Source organism: Bubalus bubalis, chromosome 18 (assembly GCF_019923935.1).
Source record: "Bubalus bubalis isolate 160015118507 breed Murrah chromosome 18, NDDB_SH_1, whole genome shotgun sequence".
Classification (NCBI taxonomy): Eukaryota; Metazoa; Chordata; class Mammalia; order Artiodactyla; family Bovidae; genus Bubalus; species Bubalus bubalis.
Genome location: NC_059174.1, coordinates 47,426,864 through 47,445,475, shown reverse-complemented (window position 1 = coordinate 47,445,475; position 18,612 = coordinate 47,426,864). Strand labels below are relative to the sequence as shown.

The window sequence follows — 18,612 nt, the reverse complement described above, 5'->3', positions numbered from 1 at the left end:
GACTTGGGCCTCCATTTCCACACAGTACTGCCACGTAAGAAAAGCAACCTGCAGGAAAATGAGGACAATATTATCCCTTATAGGGTAATATTTCCCCCTATAGGATTATATAGAAGAAGGCAATGGCACCCCACTCCAGTACTCTTGCCTGGAAAATCCCATGGATGGAGGAGCCTGGAAGGCTGCAGTCCATGGGGTCGCTGTGGGTCGGACACGACTGAGCGACTTCACTTTCACTTTTCACTTTCATGCATTGGAGAAGGAAATGGCAACCCACTCCAGTGTCGCCTGGAGAATCCCAGGGACGGGGGAGCCTGGTGGGCTGCTGTCTACAGGGTCGCACAGAGTCGAACACGACTGAAGTGGCTTAGCAGCAGCATAGGATTATATAACCATGGAGAAACATGTGGAAAGATACATACAGTGCTTGATTGTTGCCATGGGTGAAGGACTGTGAGAGAATGCTGGCATGGGGATGCAGTAGAGAGGAACTCCCCAAAAAAGGGACTGAAGACATTTTTAAATGACTTGAAAAAAAATTGTAAAAATAATTATCCCCATTAAGTGAGTTCTCTCAATCCACTAGATACAGTGCTAACTAACTAGGTCACTCCACTGCACTTTAAACTGCTCACTTAATGCAGGTGCTATTAATTATTCCCATTTTCCAGATAGGGAAACTGAGGCCCAGAGAAGCCAAGTGCTGTGGCCGAGAACTTGGGCAGTGCTGGGAGCACTATTATGCAAGAGGGTCAACTCCAAAACCCACTGCACTTGGAGCTCAGAGGACAGAGTTAGAGTTTACAGGAGCAGCAACTCTGACACTTTGCACATTCTTAAAATAGCAGTAGGCCCCTAGGTGTGAAGATGTGTGTGAAGGCTGCGCACACCTCAGGCTCTCCGTGCTGTTGGCAGAAACCCAAGAGGGCCACTGACCTTGCTCCGTGGAGCCTGGGGAAGCCCAGCCCGGGATATTTTTACAGAATCAATTGCTGACACCGGGAGCCAGGAGACAGATGTGGCGGTGTCAGCTCTTACACGGTCAGACTCGTGGAGCTCACTGTTTAATTAAAGCCTGTTCAGCCCCAGAACAAGAATGATTGCCTGTTAAAGCCGGGGAGACCGATAAACTCTGCCTGGCCAGTTCATTCTTATTTTCAAAGTATTCCCTGACCCCCCTACTACTGCAGGAACACTCAAGAGGGCCTGATAATAGAGTCAGCTTTCCATATATATGGGAAGGTTGGTGGGGGGGGTGGTATGTGTGTGTGGCGTCTTCAACAAAGCCTTCCTCACCTGAGCTAAACTGCACACATCCTCTGAGCTCATGAGAAGCAAGGTCAGGGTCAAGGCCATCTGTTCCATGCCACATACACCCATGGCATTGTCAGGGCCCAGGCTGTACAGGCTGGAGGGGCTGACGGACAGACAGGAAGCCAGAGGGCTGGACGCTGCAGGGAGGCCTGAGGACCCTGGGTGACCAAGGAGAGGGTATGTGCACACCGCCGCCCCACCCTCAGCCCCAGGTTTGAGGATATGTCGACATTCTCCTCAAAACCCAGGTAGGAACAGCCAACCTTCCTCAGACATGATCCTAAATCCACTCATAAAACAATGTATCGCACACCTACCACATGCCAGGGATGATTCCACGAAGAGGGACAGAAGTACCTGTGCTTTCCTGGGGCCTACAGTAGGGGAGGAGACTTTCCTGGTGGCTCAGGGGATAAAGAGTCTGCCTGGCAATGCAGGAGAAAACCGGGTTCGATCCCGGGGTCAGCAAGACTATCTGGAGAAGGAAAGAGCAGCCCAGTCCAGTATTCATGCCTGGGAAATCCCATGGACAGAGGAGCCTGGCGGGCTACAGTCCACGGGGTTGCAAAGAGTCAGACACAACTTAGTGACTAAACAACAACTGTAGGGGAGGTGGGAGAATAAACATGTCAGTGGTCATGCTATGAAGAAAACGAACGCAGAGTAAAGGGCTAGAGTGCGATGGAGAAGGTGCTACTTAGGGAGGAGAGAGGCCTCACTGAGAAGGTGACATGTGAGCAGAGCCCCAAAGCGGGTGGGAGCTTTGGGGATGCTGGGGAAATGCTACAGGTAGAGGGAACAGCCAGGGCAAAAGCCCTGAGGGAGGAAGGGCAGGAGGCAGCTAGCAGCAGCTGAGAAGTCAGAGATAAGGTCAGACAGGGAATCCGGGGGGCTAGGGGTTGGGGTGGGGGTAGGGAGAGCTGACACTGAACACCACTCTGCGCCCAGGCTGTGAGCAATGATTCATTGGGAAGCTGAATGGGTACTGCTATTAACCACCTCATCAGATGAGGAAACTGAGCCTCAGAGAGGGAAAGGAACTCACCTGAGACCACACAGCTCATCTGGACCAGGCTAGGATGCCCCATTGGTACAGATGTTGGCATCCCCCTGGGAGTTCAGCATTCACCCATGCCTTCTCCGAGGAGAAATCTCCTCCATTTCCTTCTCACTCCCTCAACACTCCGCCCACCCTTTCTTCACAGTTAGCAGCAGACAGGTAAACATTTCATGGGAGTGGAGAGGGAAAAAAAAAAAAAGAAAACAAAACCACCAGTCTCATGCCCGAAAAGAAGGAAACACGCTGTTCACTTTCTCTGCAAGTCCCTACCAAACTTAACCGACACCGCTCACCTGAAAGACGTCCGGAGCCCGGCCGGGATCACAAAGTCGGCAGGTGAAGCGCAGGGGAGCTCCAGGCTCTCGAATGCCGTCCTGGGTCCGGGCCAGGCCAAGGCCACCTGCCTGCCCGCGCTCGCGGCCGCCCTCGCCCTCCCGTGGTGGGCGGTGCCTCCAGCGCCCGCGGTGGGTGTCTGGAATGCGGAAGCGGGAACCTGCCGTGCCAGCTCCTCACAGCGACTTATTCAGCAACAGCCGCAGCAACGACCCGCCGGCCACCGGAGTTCCCCCGACAGCAGGTGGTCTCGCGAACAGGCAGGCGCGCGTCCCCAAGGCGGGCTGTTCTGCCAGCGGTCCCTTCGGGGGAGGGAAATAAAAGGACTCCTTACTCATCAGACACGTGGTCTGAGGAGCCTGAATGGGCTTGAGTTAAAGTTCAAGGTAACAAAGGCGGCTGGCCGGTGACCTCGGATCCAGGAACGCGCCACCTGTTCGCTGACCGATCCAGGGCTGGATCGGCGCCCACAGCCTCCCTGCTAGCTTCATTCACAACCGCACGATCCAAAGACGGGCTCCTCTTCGCTGGGCGGACGGGGAGCAGGCTCGCCGAAGCAGCGCGGCTTAATGATTAAGCGCGGCCACCGGACTCCTCCGGCCAGCCTGGGAAGCACCGAGGAATGGGTGTGCCCAACAATAACAGTCCCAGAACGCCCCCCTCCTCACTCTGCACTTCACGTGATGTGAATTATCTCCCCACTCCCCCAGCCTTCACAGCCGTCCTAAGCAAGCACGATTAGCATTCCTACTTTACATATGAGAAAGTTCAAGAACAGAGATGTCACAGGCGAAAGGTCACACAGCAAGAAAGTGGTGGCACAGAGTTAAGCCAAGCAGAGCAACTCTTGGGTTTCCAGTTGTTAACCTCGGCACTGGACCTCCTCAAGAGGAAAGACAGGTGCCCCACCCTCAATTGGGCTTCAGGTTCCTCAATGGTAAAATGGGGTGAGTGTGAAGAGTCAGTGAGGGCTTACAGAGAGCATTTAGCCCTAATGCACACAAACGCTCAATAACCACCAGCTGCAGTTATCACATGCTGCCCCCAGATTCAATCAGGTTCAAAACAGGAGGTTATTACAGTCACCGAGTTTAAATTCTGGGCAGCTGAAGGGAAAACTAAAGAAGGATGATTTACTGCCCTTGTTTTCATCCACAAAAGAAATATATAACCCATCTACTCAGGACACAGTGGTTTCAACAAAAAACACACAGACCCTGCCCTCAAGGAGCTTATTTATTTGTTTAGTTGCTAAGTCGGGTTTGACTCTACAGTCCCATGGACTGCAGTCCACCAGGCTCCTCTGTCTGTGGGATTTTTCCAGGCAAGAATACTGGAGTGGGTTGCCATTTCCTTCTCCAGGGGATCTTCCCGACCCAGGGATTGAACCCCCATCTCCTGTGTCTCCTGCATTGGCAGGCAGATTCTTTACCACTGAGCCACCAGGGAAGTCTGAACTGTGAATCAGTTCAGTTCAGTTGCTCAGTCGTGTCTGACTCTTTACAACCCCATGAACTGCAGCACGCCAGGCCTCCCTATCCATCACCAACTGCCCGAGTCCACCCAAACCCATGTCCATTGAGTCAGTGATGCCATCCAACCATCTCATCCTCTGTTGCCCCCTTCTCCTCCCACCCTCAATCTTTCCCAGCATCAGGGTCTTCTCAAATGAGTCAGCTCTTCGAGTCAGGTGGCCAGAGTACTGGAGTTTCAGCTTCAACATCAGTACTTCTAATGAACACCCAGGACTGATCTCCTTTAGGATGGACTGGTTGGATCTCCTTGCAGTCCAAGGGACTCGCAAGAATCTTCTCCAACACCACAGTTCAAAGGCATCAATTCTTCACTGCTCAGCTTTCTTTATAGTCCAACTCTCACATCCATACATGACTACTGGAAAAAGCATAGCCTTGACTAGACGGACCTTTGTTGACAAAGTAATGTCTCTGCTTTTTAATATGCTGTCTAGGTTGGTCATAACTTTTCTTCCGAGGAGTAAGCCAGCCCTGTGAATAAACTGGGACAAACATTCAAAGAACAGCAGATACAGCAGATATACTGAGTGCTCACTGTGGGCCAGGGGCTGCGGTGCTCAAAATGCTTTGGGTGCTTGAATGCACTTCTTCCATCAACCTCACAGGGAAGGTGACAGGGCACAGACTTTTAAGAATGACACAGCCCAAGGACATAGAACCAACTAAGTCCAAGATGGTGGACAAGTCAGCTTCCACTAGACCCTGAGCCTCAGTATACGCTCACTGAAACACACAGGCATAAGACAAATGACACTCACAGGTACCGTGACAGTTTTGAGGCCAATCATCAAAGACCACAAACTGGGCAGTGGCCCAATTCCTGGAAATCTCGCCCCCTTCCCCAAAATAGTTGGAATAATCTCCCCACTCATTAGCCTATGAAATGACTCAGCCTATGAAAACTAACCACACCGTATTTCAAGGCCACTTTCCCCTTCTGAGATGGCCCACACTCTGTCTGTGGAGTGTATTTCTCTATAAATAAATGAACTTCTTAGCCATCACTTTGTCTTTCACTGAATCCTTTCTGCAAGGAACATCAAGAACCTGAGCTTTATTAAGTCCTGAGACCAGGTGTGGGATCTCAGTTAAAAGACTGTGGATTCAAGTCCCCATCTGGTTTCTGGCTGGGTTCGAGTCTGGGCTCACTGATTCAAATCTCAATCTGAGTTACATGGTTTCATTACCACCTTAAAGATATGGAAACCAAGGTACTGCAAGGCTAGTGGCTTGCCCAAGGTCACATGGGAGCCCGAGACGGACCCAGGACTTGTGCCCAAGTGGGGTGTGGCTCCACAGCCCGCTCTTCGTTCCTCAGTCCCTTGGCAGATCTACAGGGCAACAGCTTTATGCTGGGTCCGTAAACAGCAGCAACAGGCACCCACAGGAAATGTCAGTCTGCAAAATGAATGGTCACTTTCATGTGTTGTTGGGAGGAAAGGGTGGGATTATTAAATGATAACTATTCAATTAATTGTTGTTTAGTCCCTAAGTCGTATCCAACTCTTTGTGATCCCCCAGACTATAGCCCACCAGGCTCCTCTGTCCATGGGATTTTCCAGACTGGAAAATTTTTCCATACTGGAGTGGGTTGCTGTTTCCTTCTAGAGGGGATCTTCCTGACCCTGGGATTGAACCCATGTCTCCTGCATTGCAGGCAGATTCTTTACCCTTGAAACACCAGAGAGGCCCTATTCAATTAGTAAGTCAAATTAAATATGTTAACAGCAGGGGCCACATTATTGAACACTTACCATGAGCTTGCTCCTGGGAGTAAGCACTTGACCTGCATCCTCTCCTTTTTTTTTTCCCACTAAGCCAGCTTGTGGAATCCTCGTTCCTTCACCAGGAATTAAACTTGAGCTCTGGCAGTGAAAGTGCAGAATCCTAACCACCGGACTGCCAGGAAATTCCCTGCATCCTCTCCTTTCTTCCTCACAACCACCCTACAAGGCAGTCCTCAGAGGGGGAAACTGAGCCTCTGCAAGGACCACCTTGAATAGGAAAACTGGTCAGAAGCAGAGAGAGGAGCCAGCCCCAAGTTGCTGAGCATAGTGAGTGGGCTCACAGACCACCGACACGGCCCCTCAGACTGCTGCCTCATCCCCCAGCTTGGGTTTCCCTGAGTGTTCAGATGAAATACTTGGTTTCCTGACAGGATTGAGAGCTCCTATGATACAGGGACTCTCTGCACACATTCTTAAAGGTGGAAATGATTAGAGAATTAAAAAGCCATGATTAGAGAATTAAAAAGTCCTGATTCAGGTAATTACAAAAGGAAGGACATTGTCGGTAAGGACAGTGACACAAAAATGGATAGGTACTAGGCTTTCACCTTGTTTCCCTAACTTCTGCAGCAGATCCAATTGTCTGCCCACCCAATATCCATCCCCCTCTCCCAGTGTTTTCCTAAACAGTACTACGGGTTTATTCCTGTAGCCGCACTACATAGTCCTGCGCTTCAGGTGAAGAGGCTTCTAGCCCCAGCCCTGACAATAAATCCTGATTGGCTCTTGCCTGTGATTTGCCCAGGCGTGGTCAGGTATCACAATGCTGGCCAATGAGATATGAGGGGAATCTGGGAGGCGGGGCTTTTAGGAAGAGTTTCCGCACTCCTAAGAGATGCTCTGGATATAGCCTCCAGAGGCTGGATATTTCTGCTGCTGGATATCGCCTCGTCAGGGAATGATGACTGGAGCTGTGACAGCCATCCTGTGGTCATGAGGGGAGCCTGAGGACACAGGAGACACAACAAGTATAGTGGAGAGGGCTGGTCTCCTTACAGGCTTAATTATTCTACCCTGGTGCTGCCTATCTGTGGGCTTCTTTGATACCGATCATCAATCTCCTGACTTGGGGCCAATTTCACTTGAACTTCCAATTACAGTAGGTCAGGTCGGTGGTTCTCAAAAATGTGCTCCCAGGCCCAGGAGCAGCAGTATCACCTGGGAACTTGTTAGAAATGTATATTCTCAAGCCAGACCTACTGAATCGGAAACTCTGGGTGGGGCCCAGCAACTTGTGTTTTAAGCAGCCCTCTGGGGGACGCCAGTGCCTGCTCGGGTTTGAGAACCATTGCAGGAGCACAGTGATTAAGAGCTCAGAATGTGGCCTCTGGAGCCAGGTTGCCAGGATCCAAATCGCGTCACCACCATTTTCTAGCTATTGGGCAGGTTATTTAAATTTAGTTGGTCTCATCTGCAAAAGGGGAATAATAAGGGTACTTACAGGGTTGTTGGGAGCTTTAAATGAGTCACTTTGTGGGAAGCACCTAGCACAGTGCCTACCTAGCATCTAGCAGACACTGTATAAATGATCTATTTGCTGGCATGTCCCTGATGGCCCAGGGGTTAAGACTCTGCCCTTCCACTGCAGGGGGTGTAGGTTCGATCCCTGGTCAGGGAAGTTCCAGACACCATGTGGTACAGCCCCCCACCCCCCAAAAAAAATTTGCTGCTGCTGTTGCTAATACTATTGTTGGCAGCCAAAGGCAAACCAACTGAAACGATTTTCTGGCTGAATTCCCCCAAAGCAAGATCCAGCCCAGGGCCCTGGGGTTCAGGATGTGTGACTCTCTGGAGGGGACACACCAGAGGAGAGGGAAGGCCTTTCTCCCAAGTCCAGACCATCGCTCTTTAGCCCTCCCCCTCACAGCCTGAGCCTACACAGTCCCAGTACCTCCTCCTGGACACTCTGGGCTGGTTCTCTACCACCTACTCTGCCCAGTTACTGATCCAGTCCCGCCATGTGAGTCATGCCAAACACCTGGCAAGAGTCCAGGGGTGCCCTTCCCTCTGCAAGTTATCTGTGATTTCAAAACTGGTGGCACCAAGATGCAGAAATCCAAAGAATGACTAATGCCACCCCCAGGTACTGTCCCAGGAGGAAGAGGCAGCGTCTTGTCAGGCTTAACAGCAAGACAGGTATGGGGCTATGGGTGAGCAGGGGGCTTACACACACTGGTGTCACGGACACTGTTGGGCCAGTCAATGAAAGAGATGTGCAGGTGCAGAAAGGGGGCCCCGACCTCTGACCACCAATCCCTGAGGCAAGAAAGTGTTCATCGTGTCCTACTCTTTGTGACCCCATGGACTGTAGCCCACCAGGCTCCTCTGTCCATGGGATTCTCCAGGCAAGAATACTGGAGTGGGGAGCCACTCCTTTCTCCAGGGGATCTTCCCAACCCAGGGATCGAACCCAGGTCTCCCGCATTGCAGGTATTTTCTTTACTGTCTGAACTACCAGGGAAGCCCCAAAGAAAAGATGGGTCAAGTTCCTTGGGCCCTGGAAAGGAAGCTGTTAGGCTGAAGCTCCCAAAACTGTCAACATTCACCCATTCTTTCTGACCCACAAAAAAGGCAGTTTCATATGGTTCAATCAAATGTAGGCCAGGAAATGACTCAAATAATGCAGTGCCAAGGAACTGGTCACCAACAAGAAACAGGGATGGTGGTGGCCTCTGCGGAAGGGAACTGGGTGCTCTATTTTTGTTCCTTTGGTTCCATGCACATGTGGTCACTAATAAAAACTTAATGAAACGTTTAAAAATATTTATTTATGTATTTACTTGGCTGTATCAGGTCTTAGTTGCAGCATGCGGGATCTTAGTTCCCTGGCCAAGGATTGAACCTGCATCCCCTGAATTGCAAGGCGGATTCTTAAACCCTGGACCACCAGGGAAGTCCCTTAATGAAATTTAATAACTCAACACGCCCTGCAATATGGTCCCATCTCAGAGAAAAGACGAGGCTGCACTAGATGCCAAGAGATCTTCAAACTCCTGCGCCCTCGTGCCCTCCCACTCACTCCCCCTTCCACTCTGCTCCAGCCGCTGTCTCAGGGCCTTTGCACTGGCTGCTCCCTCTGCCAAGAAACCCCTACTGCTCACACTGCCTCGCCTCCTTCAGGCCTGATCTCAAGTCACTCCCAGGGAGGCCATCCCTTGGTACCCTGTCTAAACTGTCAACATCCTCCACCCTAATATCTCACATCCCCTTTCTTAATCTCTTCCACGCAGAACTTATTACCATCAAACACAGTATGTGTGCATGCTAAATCACTTCGACTCTTTGCGACTCTATGGACTACAGCCCACCAGACTCCTCTGTCCATGGGATTCTCCAGGCATGAATACTGGAGTGGCTGCCATGCCTTCCTCTAGGGGATCTTCCTGACCCAGCGATCTAACTCAGGTCTCTTACATCTCCTGCATCAGTGAAGGCACTAGTGGTAAAGACTGCATTGGTAGGCAGTCTTCACCTCTAGTGCCACCTGGGAAGCGCCCTAACACAGTATATGTCTTATTTATCTGTTGATTGTTTGAATCCCAGCTTGAATGAGAGCCCTAGAAGGGGAGAACCCTTGTCTGCTTTGCTCAGTGCTATGGAGAAGGCAATGGCACCCCACTCCAGTACTCTTGCCTGGAAAATCCCATGGATGGAGGAGCCTGGTAGGCTGCAGTCCACGGGGTCGCTAAGAGTCAGACACGACTGAGTGACTTCACTTTCGCTTTTCACTTTCATGCATTAGAGAAGGAAATGGCAACCCACTCCAGTATTCTTGCCTGGAGAATCCCAGGGATGGGGGAGCCTGGTGGGCTGCCGTCTATGGGGTCGCACAGAGTCGGACACGACTGACGCGACTTAGCAGCAGCAGCAGCAGCATAAACCTAGTACCTGGAAGCGCATTCAGCTGGATGAATATCTGTTGAATGAGTAAGTTTAAGAATCATAATCAGGGGACTTCCCTGGTGGTCCAGTGGCTCAAACCCTGCGCTTCCAATGCAAGGGGCCCAGGTTCAATCCCCAGTCAGGGAACTAGATCCTACGTGCCACAACTAAGAGTTTGCATGCCGCAACAAAGATCAAAGATCTTGCGTGCCACAACCAAGAACTGGTGCAGCCAAATAAATACATGAATATTAAAAAAAAATCAGTATCAGTGTTTGGGGTCTGCTACCTTCAGATTCAACACATATAGGTCTACACTGGGAACCCCGGAAAAAGCAGGCTGCCTAAACTGGTGACAGTGATCCTAATGTGCTCTCCATGCTAGACGTGCTTCAGAGCCTGCAAAGGAACAGGAAAGAACAGAACTGCGGTGGGGGGGGGGGGGGGGGGGGAGGTGGCAACGCCTGCAGGAGGTAGGGGTTGCGGGGCTGGTTCCAGGACCTGGCCTGCCTTCCTCCCTGCAAACCAAGAGCGTGATACAGAGAAAGAGCCCATCACCAGAACCAATGGCACCAGCCACGAGCAAGGCTAGACCCGAGTTCCTCTTCACATCACACATCTCTCCCCCTCCCTGGCAACCAAACCACAAGCAGAAACCCCCAAACGAGGGTGCCCGCTTTTCCTGCCACTTTCACACACAGAGTTCTGCCCCTTGCTGACTCTCTGTTCAGTTAGAGACCCCTAAAGAACAAATGCAACAGAGCCTCTCTGCTTGATGTGAAGGGGCGGGCAGTGGGCGGGCGGGGAGTGTTGTGCATGTTTGTTCTAAAGGAGTTTTATCTGCTGGCTTGATGAGAAATATCATCAGGTCCATGGCACCATCACATGCTGCATCTTGCAGCTTTGTCAAAAGTCAGGACTGAAAGGGGGCACTTTCCCTGCCTCCCGCAGCAGCGCTGGAGGCAAAACCAAATGCTGGATTGTGGTTCCGTGCAGGGTTGGGCAGGGGGCAGCTGAAAGAGACACATCAGAGGAAGGATCTGTGCACGTCTGTCCTGAGGGGAGGATGCGGGGAGGATCTGAGGCCTCCTGCTGGAACTCGTCTTTGGAAAAAATGTGGGAGGGGCCCCACGCTCAGATGCTGGAGAGAACCAGACCTGGGGAAGAGGGACCTCTTTGAGCTGACTCAGAGAACCAGCGCCATGGTGCTCAGAGCAGTCGGGGGAGCACGTGGCCGATGGAGCCAAAGATTGACTCGTAGGATGAAAAGAGAAAAAAAAAAAGACCACTTTTGTATTATATAAGTGGACTGGGCAGAGGCAAGGAATCCCTCCACACTACACTCGAGTTTGAAACACACCAACACCGAGTGATATTTGTTATATTTGCTTCTAACTTTCCGTGGTGAGGTGTTCGCGGTGCAAACACATAAAGGCGAAAAGCAGAGCGTAAGAACGCCCTCCAGCCAGCTTTAGTAGCACTGCCTCCTGGCCAATCTTACTTCCTCTCTTTCCTCGCCCATACACTTGGCCCCCTCACCTCCCCACCCATCCGTGTTAATCTGAAGCAAATCTCAGCTATCTTAACAGTTCATGGGGATTTCAGACTGTAACTCTCCAAAATAAGGACTTTTTCTTAAGCAGAACCGCAGTTATCATTATCACACCTTCAAAAATCAACTAGAATTCCTTAATGTCAAACATCCAGTGCATTTTTGTTATTTTTGGTTGGTTTTTAAAAAATATGTATTTGTATTTATTTATTTGACTCCCTAGGTCTTATTGTGGCATGTGGGATCTAGTTTCCTGACTAGGGATCGAACCCAGGCCCCCTGCATTTGAGAGCACAGAGTCTTAGCCACTGGACCACAAGGGAAAAGTCTCTCAAGTCCACAATCAGAGAAAAACCTCATGTGCAGAGTGATGGTCAAGTGTCCAGGCCCAAAGGGGCCTGGGACCTGCTGCAGGACTACCCCAGACCAGCTCAGAGACCACGTGTGGAGTGGGGCGACCGCACTCGTCATTGTGGCCTGCTTCCCGACCCCATTCGGCCACCTGCCGTCCACGGACAGACTGCAGACGGGGCGTTTAAGAGCCTGGACCTAGGGACTTCCCTGGTAGACCAGTGGTACAGAATCTGCCAGCCAATGCAGGGAACACAGGTTCAATCCTGGTCCAGGAAGATACCCCATGCCACAGAGCAACTAAGACCCATGAGCCACAACCACCGACACCTGTGCTCTAGAGCCTGCGCCCCCAGCAAGAAAAGCCACCACACAGCCAGTAGCCCCCAGATGCCACAGCTAGAGAAAGCCTGCATGCAGCAATGAAGACTTAGCGCAGACAAGAACAAAAACACATAAATGAAACTTTAAAAAAAAGAGCCTGGACTTGACTGGCTTGGGTTTGAATCTTGACTTTGATACTCACCAGCTTTGTGATTTGCACTTCTCAGGACCTGAGTCTATTTACATAAGAAATGTGAATGATAAGAATACCTACACCATGGAGTTCTGAGGATTAAATGAGATAGTACATGAAAAGCACCCAGAGCAGAGACTTGTACACAGCAAGAGCTCAGGGAACCTTGGCTCATATCAGCAATTCAGCCGACAAACACACACTGAGCATCTTTAACCGGCCAGGCACTGTCCAGCAGGAGGAGGCAAGAGAGCTAAAGAGGTGAAAGCGCTCAGGAATCACCACTGGGGCTGGCACAGGTCATCTGGGCACGTGAACAGACTTGGAATCTCCAGCACCTGCCTTGTTTGGGTACAAGGTCCAGATACTCCTTGCTTCTGAGAGGGGGAATCCTGAACCAAAAGAGTAACTGAAGTTCTAGAATAATGACTCCCGTAGATGAGAGTCCCCTTCCCGCTAGCCCCTACCCAGCAATGCCTCTGGATCAGGCAAGGGCAATTCTCACACAGTGGGTAAACTCGGCTGTCACTGAGCTCACAGGAAAAGGCCATGAAGCTCCCTCAGGAGGCCACAGTCAAGAGGGACAGAGAGAGGAGGCAGATGAAAGAGAAAAGAGGCTTCAGGAACTTTCCTCGTGGTCCAGTGGTTAAGAATCCACCTTGCAGTGCAGGGAATGCGGGCTTGATCCCCAGTTGGGGAACTAAGATCCCACCTGCTTGTGGGGCAACTAAGGCCGTATTCCGCAACGGAGGAGGACCCCCTCATGAAGCAACTAAGATCCGACGCAGCCAAATACATAAATAAATATTTTCAAAAAAGAAGAGCGGCTTCATGCCCACAGAAGCTGCTTAGAATGGACTTTCAATAGGCTGGGTCCTTTTCTCATTTCCTTCACTCATCCTGCCCACTGTCCTCAGTCCCCAAAGACCCTTCCCCTTCCTGGGAAGTAAAGATCCGTTCCCACCAGACCTGGGGCTCAATGTAAGGAGTGGGGTCAGCCAACCTCTCAGGTCTAAACCAGCACTACCGCACCAGCCGAAACTCGAGGGCTGAGGCTGACGAACACTGGAGTCTGTTTTGTGTGATGAGTCCTTCCTATGGTATTTTTGTGGCTCAAAGCTCAGACCCCACCCTCCCTCAAACACTAACACAACACAGACACGACAGAGATTTAAGAGTATGGTCTCTGTACCTGAGTTCAAATTCTGCCCCCACCACTTGCTAACTGTGAGCAAGTGGGCTCGTGCTGCCAGGCCTCACTTCTTCATCTGTTTAGTGCGGATGATCAGAGTCCCGGCCACCTCAGAACACAGGTCACATGCGCCAAGCACAACACCAGGCCCAGAAGGTGCCTTTGAAGGATGACAGCTGTGAGTTTAGCTAGGCCTGCCTCTGATCGGCATGCTTTCCATCACTCATCTGCCCTTATTCACCAAGATAAAACAGGGACGGCATCTTCGACCCATCACTGTGAATCTTGACCTACACTTGAGTCTCACACCTGAGGCCCACTCTGTCCAATACATGTGGCTCCTGGGCACCTGAAACGTGGTTGGTGCAAATGGAGATGGCTGAAGGAGCAGATTTCACATGGTACTTTGAAGCAAGTGTGAGAAAAAAAGGATGTAATATATCTCAATAATTTTATGCTGGCCTCATGTTGAAATGATATGCTTTGGACTAAATAAAATTTATTATTAAAGTTCATTTCCTATTTCTTTTTACTTTTCTAAAAGTGATCCCCATAAGATCTTCAATGACATATATGGTCCACATTGGTGGCTCGCATTATATTTCTAATGAACAGTACTGGTGCAAACCCTGGAGAACCAGAGTCTTCCTATGTGACTTCATACTGTCTTGTGTCTAACATACGGTGCCTGGCACCCAGGCTGGGCAGAAACACATGCTTCATAGATGGCTGGATGAAAGATGCTCTCCACACTTTTCCCAGTCTTAAAAGCAACCACCACCATCTTCACATCTAACCAGGCCTGCCCTTCATTCAAAATATTGAACAACTCTTAAGGTCCAAGCTACACCAGATCAAAATGGACACAGTCATGGTGGCTGGAACAGGATCCTGGAGCCCCTACTTGGGCCAGGCATCAGCACTTTAATAACTGGATGGTATCTTAAAACTTTAACAGTCCATAATACTAGTTCAGTGCTTAGAAACACTCTTTCCCCAGCTGGTCCAAGTCCTCTTGCAAAGCTCACCCCTTGCAAGCTCAATGGGACACCTCCTTGTTTGCGATCCTTCAACACCACACCTCATTTCTTGCTAACTTGCGTCTGGTGTGGTGGCCACACCGCCAATTTTGTTTTATTTGAGGACATGCTCTGCTGAAGGGCCTTTAGTTTTGAAGTAACCAACAACCAACCAACTAAACATCCCCACAGAAACTGACCTTGTCGTGTCTTACTGTGGAGACGACGCCACATCCCCAGACCACTCCCGGGGCCACATGAATGAGGTACTAAATATAGTCCGCAGAGCTCTGCATGTTAAACAACGTGGAAAGGAAACGCTGCACCCACTTAAACTTGCCTCAGCCTGGTCAAGGGGGCCTGGGAAGAGAGGAGTGTAGCATATGAGCCAAGACCTGGGACCCTGGAGTCAGCATCCTCATCGGTAATGAGTTCCATACATTTATCTACTTCACTGGATTCTTGTGAGGATTCAGTTCAATTCAGTTGCTCAGTCATGTCCGACTCTTTGCAACCCCATGCACTGCAGCACACCAGGCTTCCCTGTCCATCACCAACTCCTGAAGCTTGCTCAAACTCATGTCCATTGAGTCGGTGATGCCATCCAAGCATCTCATCCTCTGTTGTCCCCTTCTTCTAGAGTGAGGATTAATTGAGGAAAAGTGCAAAATGGCTAGAAGAGCACCGAGTACAGAGTAAAGTACCAGGAAATGTCAGCTGCTATTATCATTATTATTATTTTACAAAAATTAAAGTAGCATGAGCCTGAACAGTGGGAATTCACCCTTGTCCAGTTTCAATGATACTGTTTTTGTAGCAAATACATCCCTACACCTGGGCCTTTGCATTTCCTGTTCCCTCGGCCTGGAACGGTCTTCCCCCAGCTCTCGGCACAGCTGGTGCCTCTTGCTCATTCGGGTCTCAGCTCACATGACTCCCCTTCAGTGAGGACTAGGAGGCCTTCTCCAAGAAGGTGATGGCACCCCACTCCAGTACTCTTGCCTGGAAAATCCCATGGATGGAGGAGCCTGGAAGGCTGCAGTCCATGGGGTCGCGAAGTCGGACATGACTGAGTGACTTCACTTTCATTTTTCACTTTCATGCATTGGAGAAGGAAATGGCAACCCACTCCAGAGTTCTTGCTTGGAGAATCCCAGGGACGGGGGAGCCTGGTGGGCTGCCGTCTATGGGGTCACACAGAGTCGGACACTACTGAAGCAACTTAGCAGAAGCAGCAGCAGCAGCAGGCCTTCTGAGGTCATACAAGTGAAAGGAACCAGCCCTTCCCCATCACCAGTCTACTCCATCCCCTCACGCTGTTATTGCCTCCTTCTGAAATTAAAACCACCTGAGATTACCTTGTTTACTGCGTGTCCCCTCAGCTAGAATGTAAACCCTAGGAGAGCAAGGACCTTGTCTCTCTTATTTGCTGTCCAGAATTTATGCTTTCAGCCACTATGCTGTACTGCCTATGTATCAGAATGCTTACTGGATGTGTGTTTGCGGGTACAATAGAAAACCTAGAGGGATTTCCCTGGTGATCCAGGGACTAAGACTCCACACTCCCAATCCAGGGGGCCCAGGTTCGATCCCTGGTCAGGGAACTAAATCTCACATGCTACAACTAAAGATCTTACATGCTGCAACTAAGACCTGGTGCCCACCAAATAAATTTTAAAAAAGAAATCCCAGAAAGAACTTAAATGTCCAGTAATAGGGAAATGGCAGTGTGGAGCACCGTCTCTCCACACTGACGAACGTGGGTCTAGCTGTTAAAAAGAATGAGCCAGATCTGTATGTAATGACTTGAAGAGATATGCACTATCAAATATTTTTAAAAATTGAGTTACAAATATGTATGACTTGATCCCTCCTTTTCTGGGGAATGGTGAGGGAGAAGAAAGAAAACAGTCGATATCTGCATTGCTGCTGTTTAGTCACTCAGTAGTGTCTCTTTTGCAACCCCATGGACTATAGCCCACCAGGCTCTTCTGTCCATGGGATTCTCCAGGCAAGAATACTGGAGTGGGTTGCCATTCCCTTCTCCAGTGGATCAGACTGGGTCTCTTGCATTGCAGACAGATTATTTACTGTCTGAGCCACCAGGGATGATGCCCCACTACACACATACATACATACAAATGAGCACAGAAAAAGGTGAGAGCATCCACCCCCACATTTCCAAAGGTAATGAATCTAATTTGTTCTCTCAGACATCTCCAAAGCCTGACACTGGACACTTAGTAAACACTCACTGTCTGAATAAATGGTTTTCTTAGGGGGATGGGATTTTGGAATGGAGGGTGGCAGTTATTATTTCCCTTGCCTATCTCTGTAATGTTTGACAGGTTACTACGAGTATGCATTTCTTTGCATAACTTTTTAAAAGCCAAATTCAACCAATCCTCAGGCACACACACAGACAAATTATGGCCATGACCACAGAAGTCCTAAGAAATAGAGGCAGTGTCTTAAAGAAAGCACAAATGCACAAACCGGTCCTAATAGCCTCTCATTCTAACTGCTAAAAACCCTTTACTTTAGAGGCAATGACTGCTCAATTATTTTAGCAAAACATACAGACATTTAATTTAGATGTGGGAAATTATACACACAACAAGGTTAAGCTCTTATCATAACCTGGGTCATTTTTTTTAACTGAAGTTTGAAATATAAGCAAAATAACTTTCACAGGGAAAAAAAAAAGGCGCCAATCACTGCACATTCTAAATTCCATTTTTGATTTACCGCCTAACAACTGCAATGTCTGAAAAACAGGCTCATGTTTAACTCTGACCGTTCCACACAGACTGCTAAAAACCCATGTGCTGTTGTCACTAACAATCAAGACCGAGATTTTTGTTTTAAAGTCATTGTTTTATTTCCTCAGATGCAAAAAAGCACTTAGGGGGAATTCCCTGGGAGTCCAGTGCTTAAGACTTGGTGTTTTCACTGCTGAAGTCCAGGTTCGATCCCCGGTCAGGGAACTAAGATCCAACAAGCAACATGGCTCAACCAAAAAAAAAAAAAAAAATCAATTAATAAAAAAATAATAACACACTTAGGTAATTTTAGTGGTTAAAATAAATTTGAGACCACAGGTTCCCATCACCAAATGAAACTACAATTACAGGGGCTTCCCTGGTCGTCTAGCGGTTAGGAATCCGTCTGCCAACCCAGGAGACACGGGTTCGATCCCTGGTCTGAGAAGATCCCACATGCCGAGAAGCACCTAAGCCTGTGGGCCACAACTACTCAGAGAACCCATGCTCTGCAACCAGAGAAGCCACTGCAAAGAGAAGCCTGTGCACCACAATGGTGAGCCCTGCTTACTGCAACTAGAGAAAACCCACGTGCAGCAAGGAACACCCAGCACAGCCAAGAATATATAAATAAAATCTCTAAAAAAAAAAAAAGAAATTACAATGACAGATCTGATGACAGACTCACCCTAAACAGAGAGCTAACATACTCCCTGCCCAGCCTCTTCCTGGGTGTGCATGTGCTGCCTCCCAGAACGCTCCGGATGACCTGTTATACAGAGGATATTCTAACCCGCTGACACCGGGTAACTTTGCAGAAAGAAAGTGAGCGACTCAGCTGAGCTTAGCCAGGCTAGAAATGGACTCCCTGACAGCCAGGGCTTTTACTCCATACTTGTGGCCACTGCCATCTGGCACGTCTGCAGTGCCTTCTCTGGCTCCTACTGATACAGTGTTTGACATGTATTCATCCTTGGTGACTTGAAAGAAACAACTCAACCATGTTGGAAAAGGCCACCTTCAGTAGCCAAGGGGGACTTTCAGTGGCCCACAAGACAAGAGACCAAGACAGGCCAAAGAAATGGTTGCTATGGAATGACAGCACCATCCTCCTTGCCAATCAACTGCATCTGGGAAGTCTTGGGGAGAAGAAGGACTCCCAGGTTTCCAGCTTGGCCCATCTGCCGAGGTGGTGACTACTGGGTCCGGGAGGAAAACGAGCTTTGATTTAACATTTTGAGTTCATGGCACCCAACGGGACATCAAGTTAGCAGAGGACATCAAGGAGCACAGGCCCCACATGTGGAG

At 49.6% G+C, this 18,612-nt stretch overlaps 1 protein-coding gene across 10 annotated transcripts in view; it reads right to left on the bottom strand.

Annotated features, from left to right (window-relative positions):
• Positions 1–18,612, bottom strand: part of SIPA1L3 (signal induced proliferation associated 1 like 3) — a 254,721-nt gene that overhangs the window by 233,832 nt on the left and 2,277 nt on the right. For 7 of the 10 annotated variants that reach the window (XM_044932263.2, XM_044932264.2, XM_025269033.3 and 4 more), the window contains one exon: positions 2,668–3,009. The exons of 1 other annotated variant lie outside the window; for it this stretch is intronic. The gene's annotated coding sequence lies outside the window, so the exon portion shown is untranslated. Of the gene's footprint in view, positions 1–2,667; positions 3,010–5,000; positions 5,853–5,996; positions 8,288–18,612 lie in introns of those variants that run through there. 2 more of the 10 variants (XM_044932265.2, XM_044932267.2) reach the window with 2 other exon arrangements.